Below are 23,144 nucleotides of genomic sequence, written 5' to 3' on the forward strand. Positions count from 1 at the left end.
ATATCAGATGAGTTACACTGATTACAGATCTGTTTGACTTGTTTTAATGAATATGTAAATATACATATATATAGAGTTATTATTTTACCTATCTCATATTTATATACAGTGGAGACTGTTTTAGGCTGCTGCTGAGTATGGGTTTGATCTGAGTGACAGATGTCACTGGGACAAGGAGTTTATAACTCCAGGCGGGTAGCTACCCCATTTTTTTATCACATTTACACTACATTCAATTTTCTTAACAAGTTCTTCCTGACATCCATCTTAATTCAAATGCATACAATTATAAGTTGCAAGAATTGTATAACAGATACAGTATATCATATGGTAACAGACAAAGACTATAATTTACATAAATATTTTGGAGAGGATTATATAAAACATAATCAAGATAACACACAAATCACAAGAATTTCTTACTCATTTATAGAGATATTATGACTTCACTAAAAGGTTTATCAATCAACATAAATGGTCTGAATAACCATATTAAAAAAGGAAGTTTACTTAAATACTTAAATATACACAAACCAAACATAATATTTCTACAAGAAACACATCTTTTAAAAGAAAATATCAACTTTTTAAATATTAATAAATATATAGTCATTGCCAGTTCTGAACATTCTAAAAAGAAAAGAGGAGTAGCAATTCCCTGGAATAAAACTCTCCCTTTAACTAGAATTATTAAATTTTATCAAGATGATAATGGGATGTTGTGCTTGGTGACAAAAAAAATAAATACAAACATTTTCACTTTAGTAAACAATTATTGGTTACTGAGTATTGGAACCAGCACTATTTAACAACAACTGTACCAAATTCTATCTCAATCTGAGGATAATATTATTTTGGCAGGGGATTTTAACTGTTTTAAATGAAAAGGACTCTAGCACTTTAGGAAAAAGGAAAATATCCTCACAAGCTAAACAACTAATACAATTCATAGATACATATCATCTAAAAGATATTCATGACTATACAGACCTGAGCTTACCTCAATTTACATTCTATTCTAATACATTCAAATCATACTCTAGAATAGATAAGGTAATCATATCCACACAAATAATAAATGATTTAAAAAACACCAAGATTGTGTCTTGCCCTATTTCAGATCATAATACAATTATATTTGAGCTTTATTTAAATGACACCCCAATGACTCATATAAGAAGAATACCTGCATATATAACTCAATTAAAAGAATGTCAAACATTTTTTGAAGAAGAAATACAAAATTTTATAAAATTCAGTCAAACATCCAACTCTCATGACATTTATGTATGGGATGCATTAAAAGGTTACTTATACGGACACATAAATAAATGGTATTATAACAAAACAAAGTCCTGGGATGAAGACTTAAAAAAATACAAGACAAATTAGATAGATTACATCTTAAAATTAATGACAAGTCCACATCTAAGAATATTAGAGATGAAATAAATAAAACTAAGGAAGAATTTAGTGCAATCTTACATAATAAGACTATGATTTCCTTAGAGAAATTTAAATTCCTAGCCTATTCAATAAACCCGAAACATTTAACTAATCTTGCAAATAAAACAAAAAGAATCAACAAACATAATCATATTAAAGAAATATATTTGCCTAGAGAAAAGAAAAAGGTTTATAATATATATGACATAATTGATGATTTTAGACATCATTTTCACATGATAAATCAAACATCTCAGATCATTCAACCATTAGATAAGATAAAGCAATACATTTAAAAAAAACTGTATGTCACACTCAACAAACAACAGTCAGAAATCATAGATAAACAGATATCTTTACCGGACATACAAACTCAAATTAACAAACTTAAACAGGACAAAGCACCAGGCAATGATGGTATTATACCTTTTTTTTCTTCTTCTTCTTTCGGCTTTTCCCGGTTAGGGGTTGCCACAGCGGATCACCTGTCCGCTCATGATTGGCAGTGGAGTTTTACAGTGTCGAGTTGCCAGCACGGCGCCCAACCTTCCACAGAAGGCACACACACATGCACTCACACCTAGGGCCAATTTAGAGTGTCCAATCCACCTGCATCATGTCTTTGGGATGTGGGAGGGAACCGGAGCACCCAGAGGAAACCCACACGACCACAGAGAGGACATGCAGACTCCACACAGAAGGCACCCCAGCCAAAGATCGAACCGGAGAACCTCTTGCTGTGAGGCGACAATGCTAACCACTGCACCACCGTGGCTGCCCTGATGGTATTATACCTGAATTGTATAAAATCATGCCTAAACCAACTATTTCTTTACTACATAATGTATTCCATAAAGCCCAGAATGACATTATTTTGTCCCCATCCTAGAAATATACTTTTATTTTGCCCATTCTTAAATCTAGTAAGGACCCTAAATTATGTATGTCATATATTCCCATAACTCTATTAAATATTGATTACAAAATGTTTATGAACATCTATGCTGATAGACTAAAAACATTCTTACCCCAGTTAACTAATGATGACTAAGCAGGTTTGTAACTAATAGAAGTACATACGATAACATCAAACTGTCTCTTATTTTAATTAATTATTCACACAGAAAGAAAAAAAAACTTGTCTCTGGTTAGTCTTGACATTAACTCAGCATTTGATTCAATACATTGGGATTATTTATTCACATTATTACAATGTTTAAACTTTTCAGATAATTTTATTAATTTACTATTACATCTTTATAAAGGCACTCTGGCATATATCAAAATTGGATCATACACATCGACTCAAATACTCATCACTAAAGGAGCAAAGGCTGTCCCATATCTCCCTTATTGTTTACTCTCATAATGGAACGATATACGAGGAAATAAAAACATAGAAGGTTTGGAAATTAGTGACTTCTAAAATTCAGTTATTTGCCGATGATGTGCTCATCACTACTAAAAGATAATTCTTCCATAACAGCCTTATTTGAAGCTATTAACACATTTCATTTTATGTCTGGACTGACATTCAATGATAATAAAACTAAGATCCTACCTATCTATTTAATCAATAATAAGAGAAACATTAACAAAGACACTAACAAATATATCACAGATCAAATTACATATTTAGGCATCATTCTTGCTAAAGATATTAATCACAAAACTAAATTATAATAGATGTTATGTAAATATTCAAACTTTATTAACACAATGGAATACAATTATATTTACAACTGAGGAAAGGTTAACTATCATTAAAATTATATTCCTTCCTAAAATTCTCTATATTATACAATCTATTTTAATACTTCCCAGTAAAGTTTTCATTAATAAGATCAATTCTCTGTTATTAAAGTTTTCTTTTGGTCTCCCAGGAAACCTAGAATAGCACTCAAACATCACCTTCATAATTGGAACAAAGGGGGCATAGCCTTTCCTGATTTGAACCTTTATTCTAATGCAGCTATTATTAGGTCCATAGCACAACTTTTAGATACACCATATCAGGCCAAATGGAAAATATTCTGGGAATCCTCAGCTATGCTATTAATATCGAAACCACAGCCATACAATTAGAATTAATAAATAACCCAATATTATGGATACTTAAAGACTACTTCATGTTACACAGTATGCACAAACATTCATTTAGCTACTTACACAACATAATAATACATTTTAGAAACTTTATATTTAAACACACTAAGTACAAGGAACTTTTTTTTACAATTTTCCCGATAGCCTTTACTCAAGAATCTTTACAATCTTCAGATATAGATAAAATTACCTTGCTTAAACAAAAATGTCTTTTGTATTGGTTTCAACTTATTACAGATGATAGGGTGAAGAATGTAGATCAGATAATAAGTGAATATCAGTTAGACAACTCCGTATGGCTTAACATAAATCCCTCAGACTATTCTTACAAAATAAGATGAACCTGATCACTTCTGCTAATAAACAGGTCACTAGTATACTGCTAGATTTCTTTAATTCAGTTATTCGACATAAACAAACTTATTCAGACAACATGGCATTTATATACAGACTTAGAGAAGAAACATATTGTTGTCCTGCTAATTTTTGGAACCATTTCTATACAGTTAATAACACACTTCCAATGGATCTAGATAAAACAAATGTATTAGAATCTGTAGGGAAAACAATACTTTCACTTAAATGGAAAATATATTCCTGAAGATTTTTATATAGATCCTTCTACACTCCTCAACTAATGAACAAAATTAATGGTAAACTAAATATTTGCAACAGATGTAAGTCTAATGCAAACATTGACTGGAACCATATGTTTTATAACTGCCCTGCTTTAAGTGTATTTTGGGAAAACATTAAAGAACTCCTACAAGCAATATTCATAGATAATTTTATTTTGACCAAATCATTAGTGCTCTTCAATGCACCCATAACTGGTTGTGTAAAAAAAGTTAAACATTCCTTACTTTGGGCAATACTGGCAGTAGCCAGGAAAACTATAACAAGAAACTGGACATCTGAATTCCCTGCTTCCTATAATGATTTTAAGAAAATTCTAATGGAAGTTTGTCAATTGCAGATTGCAACAATGACATCTAGAACATCTAGAAAAAACTTATAATTATCATACATGGGTTAATCTACAGAATTTATTGAACATAGATTGACAATGATATCATATAAATCGAATTTCAACCTCTCTACGTGTTATATATATGGAATAATCAAATACTAGGCAACTTAATGATATTCAATGGATGTCTTTGTATATAGTTTTAGTAATTTCACTTTATTTGTTAAAAATTGTTATGTGAATGCCTATGTGAACACTTTTTGAATTGTAAATATCTTTATGTTAAAAGAACATGTAATTGTTTATATTTATTTCTTTAACATCAATAAAATTGTTTATAAAAAAAAAGAAAAATCTTGATGAGTGGATGGTAAATAGGAAATACATCCCGGGGGTTACTTCTGTGTCTCTGCTTGACAGTGGCACAGGAAAATCACTTTCTTGGGTGGCATAAGCCAGGGAACCTTGTTGGCTAGGCTTACATAGGCCCTCGGGCTGATAGCCTAGTACCTACCTATGAACCTATGAATCTAAATGTAGTGTTTGCTAGGAATATTCCTATACAGAGCTAAGTAAAAACAGAGGCAGACCTGTGGGTTAGCAATACCTTTATCATTTTTTGATTTTCATCTTGTGTCTGGCAATTACACTGAGAAAAATTGTGTGTACTCAGTCATTCTACGTGATTGACTACAACAGTTTCTGAGATCTCTGCTAGCCATTCTGCTATAATTAAGCCTCAACCACTTTTTGCGTGCTTTTTTAACATGATCCATTTTCTTTTCCATGTCAAAGTACATAGTCAAATGAGTAATTAAACTATAAATTTTATTTTCTGAGAAAAAAACTGACAGTGAATACATGGTCAGGCCTCTTCATACAATTGTATTATGGCCAGGTGCAATCCAAGTTGCTCTTAAAATGCCATAGGGAGGAACCATGCTTCACATGGATGGGAGCCTGTTCCAGTGATTGGGAATTCTCTGAGAAAAATATTTGTCTCTCCAACTTGTACTTGTTCTATTTATGTTGCAAGTAAAATTTGTCTTTTAATCTAGTAGTTCTGATGGGCAGCCATGGTGGTGCAGTGGTTAGCATTGCCACCTCACAGCAAGAGGTTCTCCAGTTTGATCCCCGGCTGGGGTACCTTCTGTGCGGAGTCTGCATGTCCTCCCTGTGGTCAAGTGGGTTACCTCCGGATGCTCCGGTTTCCTCCCACTTCCCAAAGACATGCTGCAGGTGGATTGGACACTCTAAATTGGCCCTAGGTGTGAGTGTGTGCATGTGTGTGCCTTCTGTGGAAGATTGGGCGCCAGGCTGGCAACTCAACACCGTAAAATCTCCACTACCAATCATGAGCGGACAAGGTGATCTGCTGTGATGACCCCTAACTTGGAAAAGAAGAAGAAGAAGAATCTAGTAGTTCTGATAGTGTGTGTTTTGCGAATGTGCAAAATGTTCATCAAAACAGGGTCCAGGGATGCCCTGTATGGCAGGCAAAGATCACTTCTCAGATGATGACGATGATGATAATTTTCTGACTAACAGTGGCAGTCTACAATGAAGTAACTACTCCATTGCTCTTGGGTAAACTCTCAGCCTCCATCAGGCTGTGGACATTAATTTGCGTAGAATATAACTTCACAGACAGAAGATTATTTTTCAGCATTCTCAATTACGATAGATCAAAAGTGAGACTGCACATTGTCAAGATAAAGGTAATAAGAATTTTGAAGTTAAGAATACCTAAATGACCTATTTGATACAGATGAGGAAATACTGCTATACATGGTATATATTAAGTAGAAAAAGCATTGAGGAAGCATACTGTCTCTCTCTTGTGAAAGAATATTTATAGGTTCATAGGTTCATAGGTTCATACTAGGCTATCTGCCCTAGGGCATTTATAAGCCTAGCCAGAATGTGTTTGGCTTTCGCCACCCATTTTAAATTTATTTTGCTATGCCCTTTTTCAAGGTTAGTATACTGTGCCTCTGTCTAACAGTGACACAGAAGTGATACCCGGGGTAAACCTACGATCTCCTATCCACTCATCAAGATTCCTCTTGAAGAGAGTCAATGAGGGACTCTGCCTAACCTGGACTGGGATTTTATTCCAGAGTGAAGGGAGCCTCTGGGTTATGAATCTGTCCCTCCAGCATGTCCTATTTATTTCAGTGCTGAGGTTCAAGTCTCTCGAGCGTAGCTCGATGGGATTGGATTTTCTGAGGTGCAGCATGTCCATTAATTCGGGTTGGACATGGCTTTATACGTCAGGCACAGATCGCCTCTGAACAGACGGTATGCCACTGAGTAGAGCTGGAGTTTCTTTAACCGGGCAGCATATGGCATCTGTTTGAGCCCTTTGATCCTCTTAGTGAGGTACTTTTGGGGTCTTTCCAGTTGCTGCAGGTGTCTGGTAAGGTACATCCCAAAAGGGGCATTGTACTCAATTATGGGCCTGATGAGGGATGAGTAAAGAGGCACGATGACCTCCCCTGATCTAGATGTGAATCCCTTCATGATTAGGTGGGCTATATAAAATGTTTTTCTAACCACTTTTACCACGTGGTTGTCAAATGAGAGATTGCTATCAACTTGGGTCCCCAGGTCCCTAATTACTTCTTCTGTACTTAATGGATTACCACCTATATGGTAATTTGTGGGCACTTTGTTTTTGCCAAAGGGGATGACTATACACTTTTTGGCATTTAGCTTGAGGCCATGGCTCTGGCACCAGTTGTCTGTTTCTATGAGGCCCTTTTGGAGGATGCTTGTGTCGGCTGGAGAGTCGATTATGGCGCCCAGTTTGCAGTCATCTGCAAACTTGGTCAGCCACAGTCCTTCCGTGTTGGCCTGTACCTCCGAGAAATATATACCGAACAAGAGAGGTCCCAGGACTGAGCCTTGTGGGACACCACTTGTAACTGGTTTGGAGTCTGACATGGCTCCAGCAATTCTAACCATGTGGGTTCTGTCCTTGAGCCAGTTTGCAATCCATCTAGTGACATAGGGGTTTATATTTAAGCTGGTGAGCTTATCTATAATGCCTGAGTGGGGTATTGTATCGAAGGCTTTTGCGAGGTCCAAGTAGGCTGTGTGGACCATCTTCCCCTCGTCAATGGCCTTGGTGACTGTTTCAAAGAAATCAACCAGGTTTAAGAGGCAGGATCTGCCCTTAACAAAGCCGAACTTGGTAAGATCCAGTGTTTGTAGGTCCCCAATATCTTTATTTATGAGGTCCATGATGATCCTTTCCATAGCTTTGCAGACCAAGCTAGTCAGGCTTATGGGGCGATAGTTTCCAGGATCCATTGAGGCACCACCTTTATGGAGAGGGACCACTGTTGCTGTACGCCACTCTTTGGGCACATATCCTGTAGTAAGGCTGACATTGAATAGTAGTTTTATGTTTGGGTTTAGCTCTTCTTGGTGTTCATGTAGGACGCAGCCCGGGACACCATCTGGTCCCATTGATGCTGTGTTTTCTGCTTTGGAGGGGGCGGCTCTTACCTGAGCATCTGAGATGTCAGGGGGGCAGCACTCTGCTGGGATAGATATTTGCCCTTTTGGTGGGGAGGGGGGGGAGAAGTTTGCGCTGAACCTGTCAGCTAGGATGTTGGCAATGTCTGTGGGTTCGGTGTATTTTTTGTCATTTTGGACTAATTCTGAGCATATCTGGGAATTACCACCCAGGTTCCTAACATAACTAAAGAAAGCCTTGTGATTATCCTTAGTTTCCTGTGCAATTTTTCTCCTGAAGCTGGCCTTAGACAATTTTATCTGTGCCCGTAGTTTTTTGCTAATACTGATCAGTGATGCCTTCCCTTTTTGGGATTTTGCTCTATCATTTAGTAGCTTCCTCCTTCTATTGTATAGTTTGTTTATGGCTGTAGTCCACCAGACAGGACGTCTGCCTTTGGAGGATTGGGTCTTGGTTTTATTTGGGATCGCATGATCCATGCATTCCTGAAGGTGTTCATAGAATGCATTTATAAAGGATTCTGTGGTCTGGGCCGTATTTTCCACAGGCCCGGGGGCTTTGAAGGATTCCACCTCAGTTTTGAGGAGTGTGAAATTTGCTTTAGAGAAGTTTTTCACTGTGGTTTTCTGGGCAGGGGGTGGGGTCGGGATGTGAATATCCAGTGAAATTAGTTTATGGTCTGATCTTACCAGTGAGGGATACACTTCTGGTCTGGAACATAGAGTCCCCATGTTGGTGATGATCAGGTCCAGTATGTTTTCCCCTCTTGTGGGAGTGGTAACAAGTTGTTCCATAGCATTTGAGTTTATAAATTCTAGGAACCTTTGGGCTAGGAAGTTGGAGCTAGAGTAATGCTCCCAGTCTATGTTTGGGTAGTTGAAGTCGCCCAATATAATGGTGTTTGGAGAGACCTTCATATTTTCCAGTGTTCTCAGGAAGGTTGAGTGGGGTTCCTGGGTTTGGGAGGGTGGTCTGTAGCAGGCTATAAACTGGAAGGCAGTTTTACCCACTGTTTTGTTGCACATGGATAGTCTCTGATGTTTTGTGCTTTGCCACCAACCTGGAGGTGTGGGTATCTTTGATGGATATCGATACTCCCCCTCCTTTTGTGGTTCGGTCCAAGTTTTGGGGCCGAAAAGCATGGTATGAGGTATAACCTGGTAGTGCTGGGGTGCTCTCGGGAGCCCTGAACCAGGTTTCTGTTACTGCACAGATATCGATGTTCTCCATGCTAAGGAGAGTTTCGAGTGCATGCATCTTGAGGTTTAGACTTCTGGCGTTGAGTAGCATTACTCTTAGTTTCTTATCCCTTGTGATACCTATGGAGGTAGGTTTGTCTTTTGAGCCTTGCCTAAAAAAGGCACTATGGGGGTAGCAAGAGCCTTTGCCAATATCCGAAAGCCCAGGGGTGACAGGTGCAAGCCGTCCCTAGTGAAGCATCGTGGCTTGTCGAGCATATCATCCCAAGCTGACAGGCATTGGATCCCGTTTGAATGACACCAGTACTTAAGCTAATTGTTGAAATTGATCATCTTGTCTTCATATTGTGGCATCATTCTTGGTGAGGGTAAGATGCTACTCAAGGTCAGGGTCATACCGGCCTGGGCTACATGCTCAGAGAGCTCCTTTATGTCTCTTTTCATGTAGTCCAGGGAGGTACATCTCAGGTCATTCACACCAGCATGGACAATGACTGAGTCATATTTGTACTTGCCTTGGAGTGACCTGAGTGCTTGTGTTATGTGGCGGATCCTAGCGCCTGACAGGCTGCTCACCATGACCCTCTCCTTGTTCAGCCTGGTGAGCGGGACATCAGTGTGCCTGACGATAGAGTCACCTATTACAAGTGTATCAGGTGTGTTGTTTAGTCTTAAGGGCTGTGACTGTTTGGCACACTGGCTTTGTGAGATATGTGTTGCACGTGTTTTGTTTTGGGGTAGCGGCTGCTTGGGTGTCTGCTTTGGAGGTCTCTGCTGCTTTGGCAGATCTTTATTTAGAGCCTCTCAGTATGTTTTTGTGTGATTATGTGTTTGGTTTGCTGTCGTGGTAGGTCTATGTGAGACTGGAATTGTAGTGAGTGTGGTTTCCTTCTCCTCCTGACTGGTTATGCCAGTACTGAGTTGAGAGAGCTTAGCCTCCAGTTTGGCTATATGGTTGCATCTCTCACATGTGTTGGAATTTGTTGGGAGGAGGAGAGGGTTGTCTGTGTACATGAGGCAGTTGTAACATTGCCTCAAGATTCCCAGATTCACCAGCTGGACCGGAGAGGAGATTGACAACTGACCTTTGGACATGCTAGAATAATATTGGGAATTCCTTAATAATTGAAAACCAGGGCCAGTGGGGAGTGAGGGTGTAGTGCTTTTAATTTTTAGTGCTGACTTATATAATTGCTTTAGTGAGCAAGTGCCAGGTAACTTAAGTGCAATGTGTTACAGGTAACTTATCTATCCTATTAGAAAAAGAATCTGTCCAAAGCAGTACTGATTATGAACAATGTACAATGAAGTACTTGCAGAATTATTTCATGCTGTCAGATTGTTATACTGACAAAGCCAAACATTTCATAGTCTTTGCAAGCTCAGCTGCAATTATATAATGTGTTATGTCATACTTTTTGATTAAAACAATACATGAATTGTATCTTTCATTGATTTTCTGAGTGCCAAAGAGGCAAAGTAGAACTTTTATCAATGTGAATGTGAAGCCAATAGAACAGTTGGTTAGCTTTGTAAGAACATAGAAGACTTTAGCACAATTAAGCAGTCATATCATATTAATGTGTTAGAAATGTTACGATGTTTGCAACCAGATCCCAGTGCATGATCTACACCATGGGGTGTATATTCTTAACGGGGCAATGCCTAGACAGTCATAATTAAAAATCAGGATGTCAGTAGAAGTATTCATTATGACTCTAAAATGTTACAGGTAAAATGTCCTTGTATGTCTCTCTAGTAAAGGAGTGACAAATGCAATAATATTTTGGGCAGAAATGTTTTGTCTCACACATCCTTAAAATTGTACTACATGTGGTATACATTATTGAATTGCTGGGGTTCAGATAATTCTTTAATGTAGAACAGGCACATAACTGTGTTGTTTATATTACATTTAACTGCTAGAAAAAGTAAACTTAAAGTATATTTATAATAAAATGGTAGAGATTGAAAGGAAAAGACATTTTGGGTTGTAGATGCTAAGGATGACAGAATAAAAATAAATAAATAAATAAATAAATTGTAGGGGACCAAATGAGAACATTTTAGTCACCAAAGACATTGGGGTTTATAGGATGGGAGAAGTAAGGCTCCATTTGGTTTAAAGTCTGCATTACTTCAGGCTTACTAAGTGATTGTCTCAGATACTATGTGTAATAAAAACCTACCCTATGAGCTACCAATGAATGTTTGTGCTATCAAGTTATAGATAGCAGAGCCAGCCATGTGGAGCTTACTTTCATAACAAAGAAACTAATCCAGAAAATTCCCACTTGACCAAATGTTCAAAACCAGAAAACAGAACTGAAATATGTCTTAGAAAAATACCAGAAAAAAATAATTTATTGATGTGTAAATATATGAATGTGTAGTAAAGCCCCTACTCTTTTCAATAGGTGTGTAAGGGAAACTTTAAATACCAAGTCTAACAACAAAACACAAGGTTGATCATCATCACAAACTACTAAGTGTGCTATGACAGACTAGAAATGTTTTAGATATTAAAGTAGCGGTGTACTTTCCTTTTAATTGAGGGATTCTAACTACTCATGCCAACATAGGTATTTCTGCTAGTGTGTCAACAGTTGCTGTTAACAAAAGGGCCCTCAGCTTTAAATTTGTTTGAATATTATCTGAATACAAGTAATTTGTTCACACTTTTTAGTTTTATCCTATCAAACTTCACCATCCTACAAATGCACTTTTGATCATTTCAGTCTTTTATTAACCATGGAGCATTTGTTGTGTAGTATGTGAGTAGTCTAAAAACCTAAGCATTTCCATTCTATATTTCTGTTCAAATTAAAAATATCAGTAAAGCAAGCAAGAAACAAAACATTACTGAAATTCTGGTTTTCCCCATTGCACAATCACCAGGTTAATGATTGAGGGGGTCATCACTCTTCCAATGCAGTTGTCTTTATCTGATTATAGTACTTATCTTGAGAAATAAAAAGTTGCAGTCCAAGATAAGCTGCTATGATATGTAAACTAGGTAGAGATTGCCATTATGTTTAAATAATAAACTAATATTTTCAAGACTTTCACCCCACCTGTTGGGCTATGCATTTCTTAAGGGTCTTGTTTCATCAAGTGACAATCAAAATATTAGTATCCTTTCTTGTAAAGTCAGTTTCCTACTTTTTTGCAAAGCCATTGCCAAAAATCCTTCGCATATAAATGTCCTAGCATAGTCAACGCAATGAAAAAGTCCATGTGCTCATTCTTTGACCATACAACTGAGAACATTTGACAAAAAATAGGAATAAAATTCTTCTGGAGTGTCTCTGATGTATCAAAATGAATGCACCTGTATGGAGATACATAACTTCACAGGAATGAAAAAAAAAAAAATCAAAACACTTCGATTGTGCAATAAATCTAATAAACCAGAACCATCTTGCAAATAATCCTTAAAGACTTTAGTTAAGGAGATTTCCTTACATGGGTTACTGCCACTCAATAATGCAAGCATTTTATTGTACATACTGATGTCCATCAACAAAACTGTATTGCCCTTGTCATCGTCATTATTCATAAAGTCTTGTTCTATTGTAATGATTTAGGGGTCTCTTGTTTTTGATTTGACAAGTTATGTAGTTTAACTTTTGAAAGAACATGGATAAGTTCTTTCACAGAAATATTTTGAAATGAGTCAAACACTAGCAAAAATATGAGATCAAAATCAATTTGTTTAGATAATATACATATCAAAATATTGCCAGTAGTGGGTCATTCTGTATTATTTGCCAGTGGATAATGTGTTTCAGGTTGTCAGAATTATTGCCGTTTTTACATCAGGATTTATTAGTGAAACAGGCCAACAATTACTTGTGTTTGTAGATGTTCCTTGTCTTGGGCAATGCTAGTGTTCTGGCTTTGGACATTGAAGACCACCAGTCTTACTTGGACTATCTTGTCAGAAAGTTTATCTAGCATATCGGGTTTCTTATTAGAATTTGTATCTTGAGTTTCAGCCATATCCACACTTTGCCAGTCTTGATTCTGTTAATTTCCACCATAACATCAACTGTAGATATCTCTGCATATAGACCACAGCTCTCTTATTGTTAATGTTTGGTCCATTTCTTCTAAATGAAAGCTTCAGCACCCCTCTGAAGATTAGCTCAAAATGGTGTATAGCTTTCAATAAATCAGTTGGAATTCCTCACCAGTCTTCTTCAACTAATACACTCTATATTTCCTTTATAAAAGCCAAAATTCCTTATTCTTTCTAACTTTTCTCTAAAAGAGTGGATGGTATAGTTTGCATTCTTATCCACTCTTAAACAGAAATCCCACATAGTGATTTAAACTGAATTCATATTCAACTGTTACAGTTGTTATCTCAATTCAAAATCCTTTGTTATCCCAATTTCAGTTTGGTTGCCAACTTCATGCATGTTTTTTTTTTATTTCTTTTTTTAACTTTTATTAAATTTTAACAAAATAAATCAAGATATATACAAAATATAGCAGATAAAATGTAATCAAAACTTTATTCAAAGTCCATAACAAATTTTATACTTTACAAAACCAGTAAGGCTTTTCTAATAAATCATTAAGTGTTTTCCACAATAAATATTGATGTGTAACATTTGATGATCTCATATAGACCGTTTGCAATTCCTTATTGTATATAGTCTTTGCTGTGCAAATAAATTCAGTGAAAAACAATATTTTTTATTTTCCAATTTATTGTAATAATTTCTCTAGCAATTGTCAAAATGCCTCAAAGGAGATGCACTTTTGTTTTAGGAATGGAATCTGGAATCGTGGCAATGAATAAAAACAAAGTTGTAACATTGCAATTGTCAGACCACAATGCTTTAATGAAATTTTTAAACTCTAAAGAAAATGAGACAATCATTTCACATTCATTAATCAGTTGTAAACAATTTGTATCCAGAATTTTACCACATCTCCAACATTTAATTATTTCTATCTTATAAATTACAGCAACCTTATAGGGAGTTAAAAAGTTTCTATTTAGAAATATCCAAGTAAATATTCTCCAATATATTGAAGAAGTAGTTTTTTCTATAGATTTTAAAGATAATTTTTATTCATATCTGAAAAGCCATCTGCATTAATTTTTGTAGAGTAGTTCCAATATGCTGAATCAAACACTGTAAGCTCATTTCTTAGAGTCTTATAAATGTTTGATAAATAAGATTTATTATTAATCATGTCACTATTGATATTAAAGAAAAATTCTAAGATTTTTAGGATAGGAGTTGCATTCAAGTTTCAAACTATTTGTATTTTATTAATAAATTCCTTAAAAGTTTCAAATCTCAACCAACTATTTGTATTTAAAAAGTAATAGGGAAAACACCAGGCACAGGATTCCCAAGCACTTCAAAAGCCACAGTAGTCCAATCAATGTATATTGAAAAAATGAACAGTATTTTATTCACATCCAAAACTCCGTAAGATTTAATGCTTTCGTCTACTGCACCATAGACTTCATCAGAATAAATAAAAAGACATTCACCACTGCTATTTATACCATTTTCAAACCAATGAGTTCATTAATTAACAGCAACTACTTCATTAGCTAAAAGCAACAGTAACAATCTGCCATGTGAGCTCCAGTTTAAATTAAAAAAAAAAATGCATATATAAAACACTAAAACTAATAAATAAACAATATGAATAACTATTGCTGTTCATAAAAAGTGTTAAAAATATTAAAAATATTAAAAACCTAATAGCAATGAACATGATTTTATGCTGTAAACTTGTATTCTTGTAATAAATATACTATAATATGTTCTATTGACAAGCTGAAGCTTAAACTATATACAGTACATGCATAATAGTGTGACATATTTATAACAATGATACACTCATACTTATTGTTATATCCACTATTGTCTCAATTCCATCAAAGGTGTAATAGTAATGTTATCATTAATACCAGGGGCACACGTTGCATTTAACAACAACTGCCATCTCACCTCTCTCTCTTTCAAAATAGCTTTTATATCCCCCCCCCCCCCAGGGCTGTGATATAACTATTTCCACAATTCTAAACCTGAAGGCAGCACAAGTAGGATTAGTTACTATATGTCTATATAGAGCACTATTTTGTCCTTTCTCCTTATATTATAAAGATGTTCATATATCCTGTTTTTAAAAGCTATACAGGTTTTCCCTATATAGAATGCAGCACAGGTGTTACACTTAGCTAAGTATATCACCTGCTTAGTATTACAGTTTCTTTTCTTAAAATATATCTTTGTTTTGTTAACATTCTCTAGAATAATATAGTTGTCTTCTATGATAGCAAAGCACTGATTGCACCTACCCCATTTCTTAGTACCTTCATTAGTTCTTCCTTGTGCTTGTATACCGCTATTATATTCAGATTTATTTTTCAAGTTTTGGGCAGTTTTGTACATGGAGTTAGGCATGTGCCCCATGATTCTGCAAACCTTGGCGTCATGTGCCCCAAGATTCTACAAACCAAGGTGTCACCTTTTAGGTGAGCCCAATTTCGTGTAACTATATTTTTTACTATTTCTGCTGTTGGATTATATTCTAATATTGATGCTCTACTATAACTATTATTTCACTCTGTATTTCTATTACTTACAAATTCTGCTCCTAATAATGGTTTAAATTTTTTGCCCCATTCTCTTATAACATATTGAGAAACATCATTAATCATAGAAATGGGGTATCCTCTGTCCTTAAACATTCGGCCAATGTTGGCAGTCTTGCTTCTCATCTCCTCAAAGTCAGAGGTCACCCGAGCTGCTCTTATTACACTGCCCTTTCCATATACTCTTTTTTTGTTTCCAAGGATAGCAACTACTATATTCTAAATAAGAATTACTAAAGGTACCTTTCCTGTATATTCTAGATTTAAACCCTTTGTCAGTGTGAGATAAAATTATCCAAGTAAGCTATCCCTTGAATTTTATAGGAATGTGTGAACTTTAAGTAAGTACTAGTATGATTCAGATATCCTACAAATTCCTCAATTTCTTTGATAGTACCTCTCCATAGAACAAAAATAGCATCCAGGAAATGTACACATATAATAATATTATCTGTGTACTGGCTGTTAAAAATATATTCATCCTCCCAGTCCAATAGAACCAAGTTAGCATATATTACGGCACATGCTACCCCCATAGCTAGTTCCTTAATCTGTTTATATATTTCTCTTTAATAATATTGTTCTCCAAAACAATAGTCATAAATTTTACCAATAGCTTAATCCTGTCCTATTCCAAGCCTGAATATTTTCTCATGCTGTTACTATAGCTTACTAACCCTTCATCTTTAGGAATGCATGAACACAAGTCTACTATATCTATGGTTATAAAGATTAGATCCTTGCCCCAGATTTCAACTTTCAGTCTTCTTTGAAAGTCCCATGAATCTTTGACCAGATGCTGGACTTTATCATAAACATGTTTTAAGGACCTATCTATCACTCTAAATGGAAAGGTCTTAGTCTTGCTTCCTGATATAATGGGATGGAATGGGGGTTCTACTATGTCCTTATGTATTTTAGGAACCCCTACTATGGTAGCTAAAGTGGGATACTCCACACTCAAGAAGTTGTAGGTATCCTGTGATATTCGATCATCTAACATAAATTCTTCTAAGTATAGATCTATATGTCTATGAGCTATATTTACCTCATTAATAGATATAGCCTCATAGGTACCCGTGTTATTAAGAATATCATATAATTTATTTGCATATTCACTTTGATCATATAATACCACTCCACCACCTTTATCGGTTTCATAACTCGAATATTATGGTCATTACATATAGTTCTTAGCACTTCCCATTCTTTGATACTTAAATTAGTCCTAAGTTTTCTGTTTTTATTATTACCTTGTAAGGTGAACAACTCTTCACTAATGACCTTTTCAAAGGTGACCAAAGTGGGGTGCAACAGTGGATTAAATTTACTTGGTCTGCTCAAACTATTAGCCTGATTACTAGTGGTGCTGTCCTTAAAATAGATAGCAAGGTTTAATTTCCTTACATATAACTTCAGCTCTATGTGTGTCAGTCAAATTAAACCTGGTAGTAGGCACATACTTCATACCCTTGGAAAATAACCTAAAATGTTCTTTGTCAATATTCAAAGATGTATAATTATACATATATATATATATATATATATATATATATATATATATATATATATATGAAAATTATCTAGGGAATGTGTAATCTGGTTTACATCTATACTAATTTCTTCTATCCCCTCTCTGTATACTTCCCTTTGTCCTTGTCCCTGTTCTGCTTTCCAGCCCCAGGCTTGTTTTCTCTGCCATCCTTTCCTCTGCCCTGAATCCCAGATTTTGTGAGTGGGTTTCCACCCTTCCTGCTTTTGTCCCCAATGAAAATTTCCAGACTTAAAATGTGTCTGCTTAACATTTACTTCCTTATAAGTCTTTGCTTCTTGTGTATTATTTACTTTCTTATAAACATCCGTTTTCCAAGGGTAACCTCTGTTAGTATTATAATGTTTAGTGTCACGTTCTATTTTTTTACATTTTTTCTGCATAATCCTGTCACACTTCCATTTGAAATTTTCAAACTGTTTTTCATATCTCTTTTCCCATTGTGGGAACAATAAATCAGTGTTAATGGCTATATTCAGCTTGTCTACCTCTTCTATTAAATCACATATATAACGGTCATTGCATTTCATAATAAATTTCATAAATTCAAAACCAAAACTATCAAACATATCATTGCATTCAGTAATTAATTCATTTAAAACAACCCCAAGTGGTTCTTTAAAAAATCTGAGTCCCATAGGTACAATTTTAAGTTCAATGCATCTATTCAGATAAGTATTGTCAAATTGTACCAATTTAATTTTCTGCAAATTTTTTATATAATTCTGTTATTGCTTCTATAAACTCTGAGGAGAAATTAAATTATTTGAGCACTTTAAGTAGATAAGACCAATTAATAGAATCAAAAGCTTTATCTAAATATAAACTAATAATTTAAAGGTCTTATTTTTATTTGCGACATCATTTAAGGAAAGTAATCCAAAAATATTATCCTGCATCTTTCTATGTAGGATTGAACCCATTTGATCATCTTCAATTAAAGCTGGAATCTTATGGTTTAATCTTTTCACTTAAATAAACATAAATGTTTGGTAATCAAGACAGTAAAAGTCAGCAGAAAACTGGATAAATGGTTCACTAAATCCAAATGTACAAGCAGTTATGACAAAAAATAGGAATGTGAACCAAACCACAGCAACAGTATGCACATACATAGCTATTCAGCATGAAACAGTCCAAAATATTCAAAATAATTCAAGTTTATTGTAAGCACTTTTGCTGTAATCACTACTGCTTCATCAGACAATAAATACATTCAATGTGATGGTATGGAAGTCTTTGGTTGATTTATGTTTTTAAAAGGGGGAAGGTTAAATGTATTATCTCTGGTTGATTTATGTTTTTAAAAGGAGGAAGGTTGAATGTATTGTCTGACGAAGCATAGTGATTACTGCAAAAGTGCTTACAATAAATGTGAATTATTTTGAATATTTTGGACTGTTTCATGCTGAATAGCTATGTATGCATATAGCTGTAACTGTGGTTTGGTTCACATTTGTATTTTTTGTCATTTTGTAATCAATATTTAAAAGAGAAATAGTGCGATAAGAAGAACATAATTTGGGTGAAATGAATAAAAATTTCCAAGAATGGGGAATATGTGAAGAAATTCTGATGTCTTGTAAAGCACTTAATAAACTTTTTAGACTGCGGTGGTGGTGCTGCGGTAGCATTGTCGCCTCACAGCAAGACGTTGTGCCATTTGATTCTCAGCTAGAGCGTCTTGTGTGTGGACACATGCGTGAATGGGTGTACCTTCGTTGAAGGTTGTGCGTCAGGGCTGGCAAACTCGGCACGTAAAAAATCTACTGACAATCATTAGAGGACCAGAGTTCCGCTTTGGCGACCCCTAACCGGGAAAAGCCGAAAGACACAAAGTATATCTGGAATCACTTTATAAAACTCTGGTATTATACCATATATCCCCATTTTTCTATATTTATTGAAGTTTTATATGTAGTATTTCCAAATATTTCTGATAGGTCTACTTCTAAATTTTGAACTTTCAAAACTTCAAATTACTTATGGTCAAGACCATAAGACTGATGTTTTGAAACTTTGAACAGTTTAAATGGAGATTGTCATATAGCGCAAAACAATATATCTACCATTTTCCTCGCTGTAGTGCAGTCTCAGTAAATTTAATTAGTAGGGGCTGTGGAGGGTGCGGGGGGGGGGGTTGGGTCCCTGCAAAAACATACATTTTTTTGTTTTTATTTTATTTAAATTTCAAAGTTTCAAAAAATTCAATATTATGGTCTCAGCCATAAGCAATTTGACATTTTGAAGGTCTGAAATTTAGAAGTAGACCCATTTCTTATTTAAATATTTCAATTCAGAAATTGCAATCTTATGATTAGGGCTTAAATATGATTTCATTTTATCAATATCTGCTTGTAAAACATTTAACACTCTATCCCACTACTTTCATTTATAAAAATACCAACTCTTAACTCTACCAAATAATACACTTTTAATGTATCCCACAAGAAAACATCTCTGACTTCACCCCTATTATTAGCTGCCAGATGTGAGGTGCCAGTGTATTAAAGTAGTGAAACCCCAATATAAAAACAAGTGCCCCATACAGTATAGTCACACAAGAATAAATTAATCACACCACATTGGGGGATGTCAGGAAGGTAAATAAATCTATATTATGTAATGAATGATGAAGCAATCCCATACAGGTGGTAGACCAATATAATAAAACATAAGCAATGCTAAGCATTGCACAGCTATGTTTACAGGGTGTAAGCATTGTGTATATATGAATACTAAGCAATAAATAGCCCAGCTAAGTAGATTTGCCCATTGGTAAGCAAAAGGTTCATAGGTTCATAGGTAGGTACTAAACTATCGGCCCTAGGGCCTATACAAGCCCAGCCAAAAAGGTACCCTGGCTTTTGCCACCCAAGAAAATTATTTTCCTGTGCCACTGTCAAGCAGAGCCACAGAAGTGATCCTCGGGGCAAATTTCCTATTTCCCATCCAATCATCAAGATTTTTCTTGAAGAGTACTAATGAGGAGCGTTGTTTGATATAGATAGGTAGTTTATGCCAGAGTATGGGAAGTTTCCGGGACAGGAATATATCCCTTCGGCATGTCCAGTTTATTGTGGTGACAAGGTTTAGGTCCCTAGAGCATGTAGCTTGGAGGGATTGGGACTTCTTTAAGTGGAGCATGTGCAACAGCTCTGGTTTTGACATAGCTTTGTATGTTAGGCAGAAATCACCTCTGAGTAGGCAATATGCGACTGAGTAAAGCTAGAGTTTTTTGAGACGGTCTGCATAGGGCATCTGTCTGAGGCCAGTAATCCTCTTTGTGAGGTATTTCTGTGGCCTTTCCGGTTGTTGTAGATGTCTTGTGAGGTACATACCAAAAGGGGCATTGTACTCTTTAATGGATCTAATGAGTGATGAGTGGAAGGGAACAAGGACCTCTTTTTTTTCTGGATGAGAAAAGTTTTGTGATGAGATGTGCCACATAGAAGGATTTCCTGACTACTGTGGCAATGTGATTATCAAAGGAGAGACTACTGTCCACCTGTGTCCCAAGGTCTCTTATCACACTTTTGCTGTTAAGTATACTACTGCCTATGTTGTAGTTCATGGGTACAGAGTTTTTACCAAAGGGGATGACAATGCACTTTTTGGCACTGAACTTGAGGCCATGGCTTTGACACCAGGCATCTGTCTCAGTGAGGCCCTTTTGTAGGATGCCAAACGTGCCCCATTAAGCACTGCCAATTTTAGCTAAGCAGGTTTGCCCGTAGCTTAGCTTAGCTCAGCATTTTCAAAACCATCCAATCATGGCAAAGGGTGGGAAATTAGTCATATTTAAACCCCAAATGTGGGAATACAGCTCATAACTGGTTGTAACTCTCCACTGTAGGGAGTATAGCAAGTGCTGGAGAGGGCATGTGGTTTTGTGTGCAGCACTGGGGCATACAGGAAACCAAGGTCATGGTAGGACTCCTGATTCAAATACATGACATGAGACTGCTGAAGGACCAGTACCAGGGCTCCCAGTATAAAACAAAAGCCTGGGAAAGTCTTGCCCATGATCTCAGCAGTGCCACTGGTATACCTCAGACTGGTGAGCAGGTCTGGCACCACTATGCTGACTTGAAACAGAGGAAGAGGGAGCTCTTGTAACAGTGTGTCCAAGAAGCAAGAGACAGGGGAGATGTCCCAGCAGTGTGTAAGTATTCATAGTAATAATTGTTTACCAAAGTCCAGCCTGTGTATGTGATGGCTAGGTATGCATAAATATTTCTCTATTTTTATTACAGATGCAGCTGAGCAGGCTGTGAAGCAGGAAGCCCATGCCAGCAGGTTGCAAAGGCTGCATCACGAGGCTGGTGTGTAACAATCCTGCTTGTACTAGTCATACCAAATAAATATAAAGGAGTAATGTGTCACCTCCGCGGTGGTGGTGCGGCAGTAGCGTTGTTGTCTCACAGTAAGACACTGTCCGGTTCGATTCTCAGCTAGAGCGTCTTCTGCGTGCAGACATGCGTGAATGGGCATACCTTCTTTGAAGGTTGTGTGTCAGGGCTGGTAACTCGGCACGTAAAATTCAACTACCAATCAGTAGTAGACCAGAGTTCAGCTGTGGCGACCCCTAATCAGGAAAAGCTGAAAGATACAACAATGTGTCACCTGGCACTATAAAAAATGTATATGGTTTCTACTGAATAAACCAGACAATATAACAGTAATAGTCCCATATAGGTCATATTTAAATAAAAGTGTAACTGCCTGGCAATACAGTTCTAAATCCTGGACTGGTTGTGTTTACTCTGGTATTGTATGGCCTCACATGTTGCATTCATCAAGATCTGATATGCATTACTGTTGTGTCAACTGTTTCTCACACTGTGCTACATAAAAAAATATGTCTAGGAATGCTGTATAAGAATATTGTAATTACAAGGTCAGATTGTACAACCAAGAGAGACTTAGACAGAAAACAATGAAGGAAGATACAGCACCTTCTAAACAGTTTACTCTGATGAAACATAAATATTTTTAGCACACACAGCCATGGTTTGAATCCCGGGAGTGGTATTAAGCTGTATGCTGCACAATTTTAACTAGGAATCTGGGAATATGTGTAGAAACAGGCAGTGTTAACAAACATTCCCCCCACAGGTCTACCAGTTAAGAGAAGTAGAATGTAGCTATAAGACAGTTGAAGTATACAATGTGTGCAAACATACCACTGCCTAAACAAAGGCCAAAGGTATTGCAATAATACTTGCAGAGTAATGATTCGAGCAATGATCATTAAAGTTGTGAGTACTGCAAGGAAATACAAGTTGTTAATTGACATCTCTCCCCACACACCATATCTGCAACAATAATCTAAACACACAAATCAATGTGTATGTTTTACACCAAACCTACTGTTGGGACATATGTCCTATTGTTCAACAAATATTGAAATGTGTTTCTATTAATGTCCCATGTTGAAATACTATCATTGGTGGCCTGTTGCTATCAATGTAACCTGCATGCCATTGAAATGGCCACTGTGGTTCCATATATGCATGTGTTCTGTTTGCTATGCAGCTGTTCCAAATCTGTTATTTTGGGTTAATGGGAATATCTATGCATGCTGTTATAACTAATCCTGGATTGTGTTGACTATTACTAACCCACGTATGTTCTAAAACTGTAACACCATAGGACATTTGGGAAGGTTGGTCCCAGCAGACCCACCTCTCCCACCACATCTGGCTGTGGCACCAGGCCCCAGCATGTCTGGGACCCACCCTGGGATCTCCTTG

The sequence above is a fragment of the Protopterus annectens genome, chromosome 7.part0, assembly GCF_019279795.1.
Source record: "Protopterus annectens isolate FY-2018-M chromosome 7.part0, PAN1.0, whole genome shotgun sequence".
Lineage (NCBI taxonomy): Eukaryota > Metazoa > Chordata > Ceratodontiformes > Protopteridae > Protopterus > Protopterus annectens.